Here is a 6,918-nt window from a genome sequence, read left to right as displayed (position 1 = left end):
ATCTGCAGATATGGCCTTGTTTAGGGATCTGACGGACATCTGACTGCTAAGTAGTGATTTTGTTTTTCAGCAATAGTGCGCACCCTTCATTTACAGAGAAAAGAAGGTCAGGGAAAAATCTGTAGATGGAAAACTCTCCATACAATTCTTTGTTCATTTTTCTTTTTTTCTACTTGTTAGTTTGCATCCAATCTCGCTAGTAAAGTTTTGATGGATGAAGACTGCAATCAAGGTAAAAACGATTGCGGTGGCATACAGGAGTCGTACAGTAAGCACACGTGAGTCCGTTACAATAATGCGTGTATGAGTGCTCTTAACGCACTGATCGCACATTGTATTTATGCACAGGGACAGACATTTCCGTACATTCACGTTGTTTTCACACACATTCACGATAATGTTTTGATTTGTCATGTTTATGTTGGTGTGTTTAGTTATACAGAATGGATCCGTGTAGGCTACTGTAGTAGATATATGCAGTCAGCAGGCGGTTGGTTTAGTTTATATGGCATTTGCAAAAACAACACTAACCTTCCTTTTGAAATTATTTTGGTTGGCAAATCTAAAAATAGATAGCCAGGGCCCTGCTGTCTCTCAAATTTCATATTTCATGTGTCAGTGGATTCCTTAATCACAAGTGCAAATGCTCAGTGAGCACAGCTTGTTTCTCCTCACTCTAGGTCTGTATAATCCAGGTAGTCAGGTAAGAATGTATTTCTACCCTCCTATCAAGTCTTTTCTGGAGCACTGGCAGCGTGTGCATAAGCAAGGCAGCTCCCCGGTGCATTGGTCATGCACATATAAGATGTCTCCATGGTACACTGGCTAAATGAAGTTGAGGAAAGATCGCTCACTCAAGCACTTGATCTGTGTACAAGGCAGTGCTGGGAAAAGACGCCCCACAATAACAGTAAGACAACTTAACGCACACGGGAAATTAGCAAGAGGAGGCTATTAGATTTCAAAGTCATTGTCACGAATCCGGTCCATGAACTTTAAAAGTTTGTTGTCATTTGGAAGTGTGTAGGCCTTCTTGCATTATTATGCTGTTACATTATGAATATATATTCAGTGGCATAAAATGGTCTTTAAAATGACAATAATATCACTTATCGCAATTATTTCTGGGGCAATATATCGCACAACAAAAAGTTGTTATCGTGACAGGCCTATTCGTGACACAAAAACAGTATTATTTTAAAATTTTAGTGGGTTTGGGCATCCGCCATGACACTCGTTATGAGAAATACTGGAAGCAGAGTGATACAAAGGGTGAAAGGGCGTTCCTGTGGCGATACCAGTACAAAGTCTTTTCTGGAGCACTGGCAGCGTGTGCATAAGCAAGGCAGCTCCCCGGTGCATTGGTCATGCACATATAAGATGTCTCCATGGTACACTGGCTAAATGAAGTTGAGGAAAGATCGCTCACTCAAGCACTTGATCTGTGTACAAGGCAGTGCTGGGAAAAGACGCCCCACAATAACAGTAAGACAACTTAACGCACACGGGAAATTAGCAAGAGGAGGCTATTAGATTTCAAAGTCATTGTCACGAATCCGGTCCATGAACTTTCCATTTCATTGACTCTCGCACTACACACTGTTGCACATCACCCCGGACTACATTTCCCATCATGCATTGCACTGATTGCACTCAGCACGAATTGCACACACCTGTTTACACTGATTGCACCCAGCTGTTTCATATCACTTCCTCACTATTTAACACTCACTCTGTTCCCTTCCCTCTGCCGAGTATTGTTTCAGCGATTATCTTTCCCCAGATAGCTACTTTACGGAGCCCTAGTCTTTTGCCTTAGCCTTAGCCTTAGCCTGTTTTCTCCGGTTTTTGATCTTCACCTGGTTCCCTGGATTCACCCCTTTTGTCTTGCCCCTTTTTGATTCTGTCTGCCGATCGTCGACCTGCGCTAGCCCTAGGACTATTCTTGTGCTTTGCCCCCCATATACCTGTCTGCCATTATCTGACCCATGCCTGCTTTATGACCACGTCTCTGTCTTCTCCACAATAAAGCTTTGCGAATGGATCCGCAAGTCTCACGTCTCGTCAGCCCCGTAACAGTCATATCCAAAGGATTCTGTTTGCTCATAATTGCAAAATAAACAAAGGCATGACCACAAAATCAATACATTTGCTGAAATTATACTCTTACCTGTATAATAACTTAAAACTTCAACTAGGGAAAAAATGTCCATTAAAATATACAAAACAATTGGCCTAGCCACAAGATGGACAATGCAACAGTATAGTGATATTTATTTATCTTCGCTAACATTAGTTAATAAAAATACAACTATTCATTATTGTTCGTGTTAGCTCATTAAATACATTGTTAACAATTTAGAGACCAGTTCTCACTGTTAACTAGTTTCTTATTAGCATGCATATTACTAGCATATTGGCTGTTTATTAGTACATATAAAGCACATATTAATGCCTTATTCTGCATGACCATATTTTAGATCCCTTAATCCTACCATTACCTAAACTTAACAACTACCTTACTAACTATTAATAAACAGCAAATTAGTTTACTGATGCAAGTCGTAGTTAGTTAATAGTGAGAATCAGTCCCCAAACTAAAGTGTGGCCAATATATTAAATTATATACAGGTACATCGTTTGATTGTAATAATGTATTAGTAAATGTTGAAATTAACCTAAGATTAATCAATGCTTACTAAATATTTGTCATTGTTTAATTCATGAGAACTAATGTTAACAAATAAAATTGTATTGTAAAGTGTTACCATAATATGTAATTTGTTGTGTTGTAATAGAAAATACGGTAGTCTGCACTGATTTGATTAGTAAGAAATTACTGCTATATCTCATAAAATCCTGTGATATTGACTTCCATATTTTATAGTGTCCCTCTGAACCTATAATAGATATTAATCTTCAAATATGACAGGAAAAGCTAATGATAATCATGCACACATCATATGTACTAAGTGATCCTTTCTCTTTCACATCCTTTGAGGTTAACTATGGTGTTGGCACATCTAGCTACAAATTAAGTGTACACATCAAGCCTCAAATAGAGTCATGAAAGATTCATCAAATTACAGGTCACTATTTGGCAGATCGTCTTAGGGACAATCATAAAAATATAAAAGACTCTGCGCTTTCATATCCACCTCTATGATAGCTATTACTACATATCAGCTGTGAGTATCAGTTCAGATGACAACAATGGCAAGCGTCTGTGTCATCACAAGCTTTATCTCTGGTGTCATTATCAAAAGAGGATACTGAGTCGGTCCAAGTGGCTGGAGTCAAGACTGGCATTTATCAATAGGTCTATTACTTTCTCCTAAGCAGAATACTGAACACTATATGAGCATGATATAGATTTCCTCTGTCCCCCTACAACAAAACAGTTAAAAAATATTACAGAAAAAATGTGTAAATACTGTAACCATCAAAAAAGTTTGAAAATGTTAGCATTTATAACAAAATATTCATGGCAAATAAAACAAGACCTGCAAAAGTCACAAGATAAATCTACAATAAACTGCGGTTAACCTGTTAGATCATATGTGAATATGAAATTGAGCATATAAAAGAATACCTCTATAGACTAACAATGACCAAACAGAAGAATGGAGGAATGACAAGAGAAAACAAATTGTTAATACAATGCCTATTATAAGCACTAATGCGCTCCATGTGCTGCACCATTTTAATAAGTAATAATAATACCAGCACTCTGCTTTTGCACATTTTGATGTCTTCACAACAAGTTTAAGCAATTGATTAGCTACCTGTTCATCATTCTGAATTTGCAGGCCCATTGATGGAGAAAGTCAGGTCATAACTAAAATAATATCTCATAACATTTCTAGTATTATCTGTATCGAATATTTGAACCTTTAACATTTAACAACAAACATTATAAATGTTTATGAGTGTTTTGAATGCATTTTGCACTCCTTTTGAATGTATATTGCAAATACCCCAAACAGGACTGCTACTTGTCCTGTTTTCCTGTGAGATACCTCTGTGAGGTCTTCAAGAGTACACGACCTGTTACAAAATGCATGCACAGCTCGCCCATTCTAAATCATATGCAGCCATATGCTGTAGCTAGCAGGTTAATACCAGTATGCATACAATATTTCACAGTCATGCACTGTTGCTCTCTGAGAGCATGCTGTTAGTGTTGGTGCATCAGGACATTAAAATGTTGAATACCAGGGTCAGGTCTGCTGAAACCTTTCTGCACCAAAAAAATAAATAAATAATAAAAAATCCATATGCAATGTATAATTTATGATCAACCTGAGAATGTCCGATCCCCTGAACGATCAATATTCTCTCTCTCCATCTCTCTCTCTCTCCCTCCCTCTCACTCGCATTATATCTCTTTTGATTTTTTCAGTAGAAAAGTACTTTTGTGCATTAATGTGCCAGTAAATCAAACCCTTGCATCAACACTTTATCACTTCATCTTGTTGCTGCAAAAAAAGACAAAATAACTGCTAATATACCTAAACTGTAAAAAATTTTTTACAGTAATAACTGCTAATTGGTTAACAGTAAATTACCTTATACGGTAAATATATTATGATAAAAAATGATGCTCTACTTTAAACAATATGTATAATGTTACTAAAACATATTGTAATATATATATATATATATATATATATAAATTGTATAAATAAAAACTATAATTATTTAGAGAAAAATTTTATATTATAGCCTATTTAACAAGGCAATAAGTATACTCTTAGTGTAAATTATTGTTAAAATTTTGCTTCCCAGAATTCCCTACATGAAATATATAATTTTTAGGTCTTATAAATGTTTGTTGTCTACATACACAGTTAGGAACTGTAAAATATACAGTCACCAAAATGCCATCCTGTAAAATTTGCAACCTTCACTGTATTTTTACAGTAAAATTCTTGCAACCGCAGCTGCCAGTTTTTTACCGTAATTTATTAAATAAAATTCAAGAATAAAAGAGATAAATGTCATAATTCTGTCCTTAAACAGCTGCTTATGCATAAGTGAGCACCAACATACTACTGATAACATATACATGAATGTGCCACGTGTGGGAAAAAACACAAATGACATGTGAGCCTAATAGCTTCTATACCAGCTGAATTATTGTTTATTCTTTTTCAAGACAGCCTCACCTAATCAAGTGCAGAGAGAGGCGGTCAGTCTAGCCACAGAGCCTACACAGCCCTCCCATTTCTCCATCAGTACACCTAAACTAATAGGCTTTATTCATCTTTCATACTCAATATCCATTTAAACAATGTTTTATAAAGGATTTTTCTATGTCAGACGGTCAAAAATGATCATTTTCAGCCGTAATGCTAGAAAAAAAATGAGGCAACCAAGAAACTCAAGAAATCAAGAAATTAAAAATGAATGGACACAAATGAAAACGGTGCTTTACAAGCAAAGCCGTTGACAGTTGGGATTTCATAACGAAATGCGAGGAACATGCTGTAAAACTAGACAAAGAAGCAGCGGTCATACCCGTGGACTGGTGTAATCTTATAAATACATCATTGAAATGTAGGTCAATAGGGAAGTAATGGGTTTTTTGTGCTCGCGCTCCCCCTCCCATCCGTCTTGGATGGAGAATGATGCTCTAATGGATTCCATTTTCGGTTCCCAGCCTGCGCTCACAGCCCTCTGAATACGAGCATTAAATGCGATAAAAATCCCTAAACACAAAACCAGCGACATCCACATGCCAATAAACACATAACATGTGCTATTACTACGCGTACCGGGGGTTTCGCAACTGTTCCGAGTGTTTTCTTGGCAGATATCGTGATTGTAGGTGGGGAATGTGACAGCTGGAAATGCAACTGGAATGACATTGCGCTTACCGAATAATGTCCAGAGGAACAACGCTCTTCTCGCTTCCCCCTCCCCGAATTAATGCCGACAATTCAAAGCGAGCGACACACGGAAATCATTCCCAACGACTGGCATTGAAAGCAGAAGAGATGCTGGTGTGTCGAAGAAAGGACAGCATCCGCTAGGTATCCAAGGAAAACCGTGAGGATAGAAGGAGACCGGAAAACTGCGGTGGGTAGTAGCCACGAACACAGCAGCAGCAGCAGCTCCTGCTTTCTCCCTCTCTTTCCTCCTCTTCCCTGCTGGACCATCCCCATCCGAGCACCTTGCTGCAGCGATGACGACGCGTCCCACAGCGACATCTCGCGGTCACGTTTGGAATTGCACCTTCCATTGGAACGCCAGGGTGTCAGACTTTGGACTATCGACGTAATTGTTGGTCCACACATTGCAATTTAACTTTCCTTTGCGCGGTTTTAGGAAGATCCAAACTCCTACTTCTGAAGTAATAATTATGGGCATGCCACGTTCAAGAGCTTTGTGGTCAAAGAGAATAGCTAGCCAAAATTAAATTTTTATATACACATGATCAAAACTGCAACAGTGCCACTTTGAATGAAATATATAGTTAATCGATTTTTGGTGGGGTTAGGCAAGTTGGCAATTCATATTGTGTGGTAATTCAACATGTGAAGGCAGCAATACTTTTGCCAAGAACTGACACTTAGGTCTTTTTGCTAACTGTACACATTGCACACACATTAACAAGTAAACATATAGAGACGCATGCATATCATACACACTCTCTCTCTCTCACACACACACACACACACACACACATATTAAATAAGTGTATAACTAACTAACATATATATAAACTGAAAAATGTCTGACCAAAATTTTGCATTATTTATTTAAACCTGCAGTCCGTAACTTTTTTTGGTTAAAAATGATCCGAAATCAATATTTGAGCAAGTACTAACCAGCCAGTGTTCAAAACTATCGCCTTACTTTAGCCCGATTCACAACGGTTAGTTTATAATAATGTTTTCTAATTTGAGTGGTAGG

General features: G+C 37.7%; 1 protein-coding gene across 1 annotated transcript in view; it reads right to left on the bottom strand.

The window, feature by feature from the left end:
• Nucleotides 1-6,090, bottom strand: part of LOC107732586 (catenin delta-2-like) — an 88,101-nt gene extending 82,011 nt beyond the window's left edge. Inside the window, exon 1 of the mRNA XM_016543950.1 lies at nucleotides 5,880-6,090. The gene's annotated coding sequence lies outside the window, so the exon portion shown is untranslated. The remainder of the gene's footprint in view (nucleotides 1-5,879) is intronic.
• Between the last annotated feature and the right edge of the window lie 828 nt (nucleotides 6,091-6,918).

The sequence above is a fragment of the Sinocyclocheilus rhinocerous genome, unplaced genomic scaffold (assembly GCF_001515625.1).
Source record: "Sinocyclocheilus rhinocerous isolate Xijiao unplaced genomic scaffold, SAMN03320098_v1.1 scaffold1420, whole genome shotgun sequence".
Classification (NCBI taxonomy): Eukaryota; Metazoa; Chordata; class Actinopteri; order Cypriniformes; family Cyprinidae; genus Sinocyclocheilus; species Sinocyclocheilus rhinocerous.
This window is presented reverse-complemented; position numbering and strand designations above follow the sequence as displayed.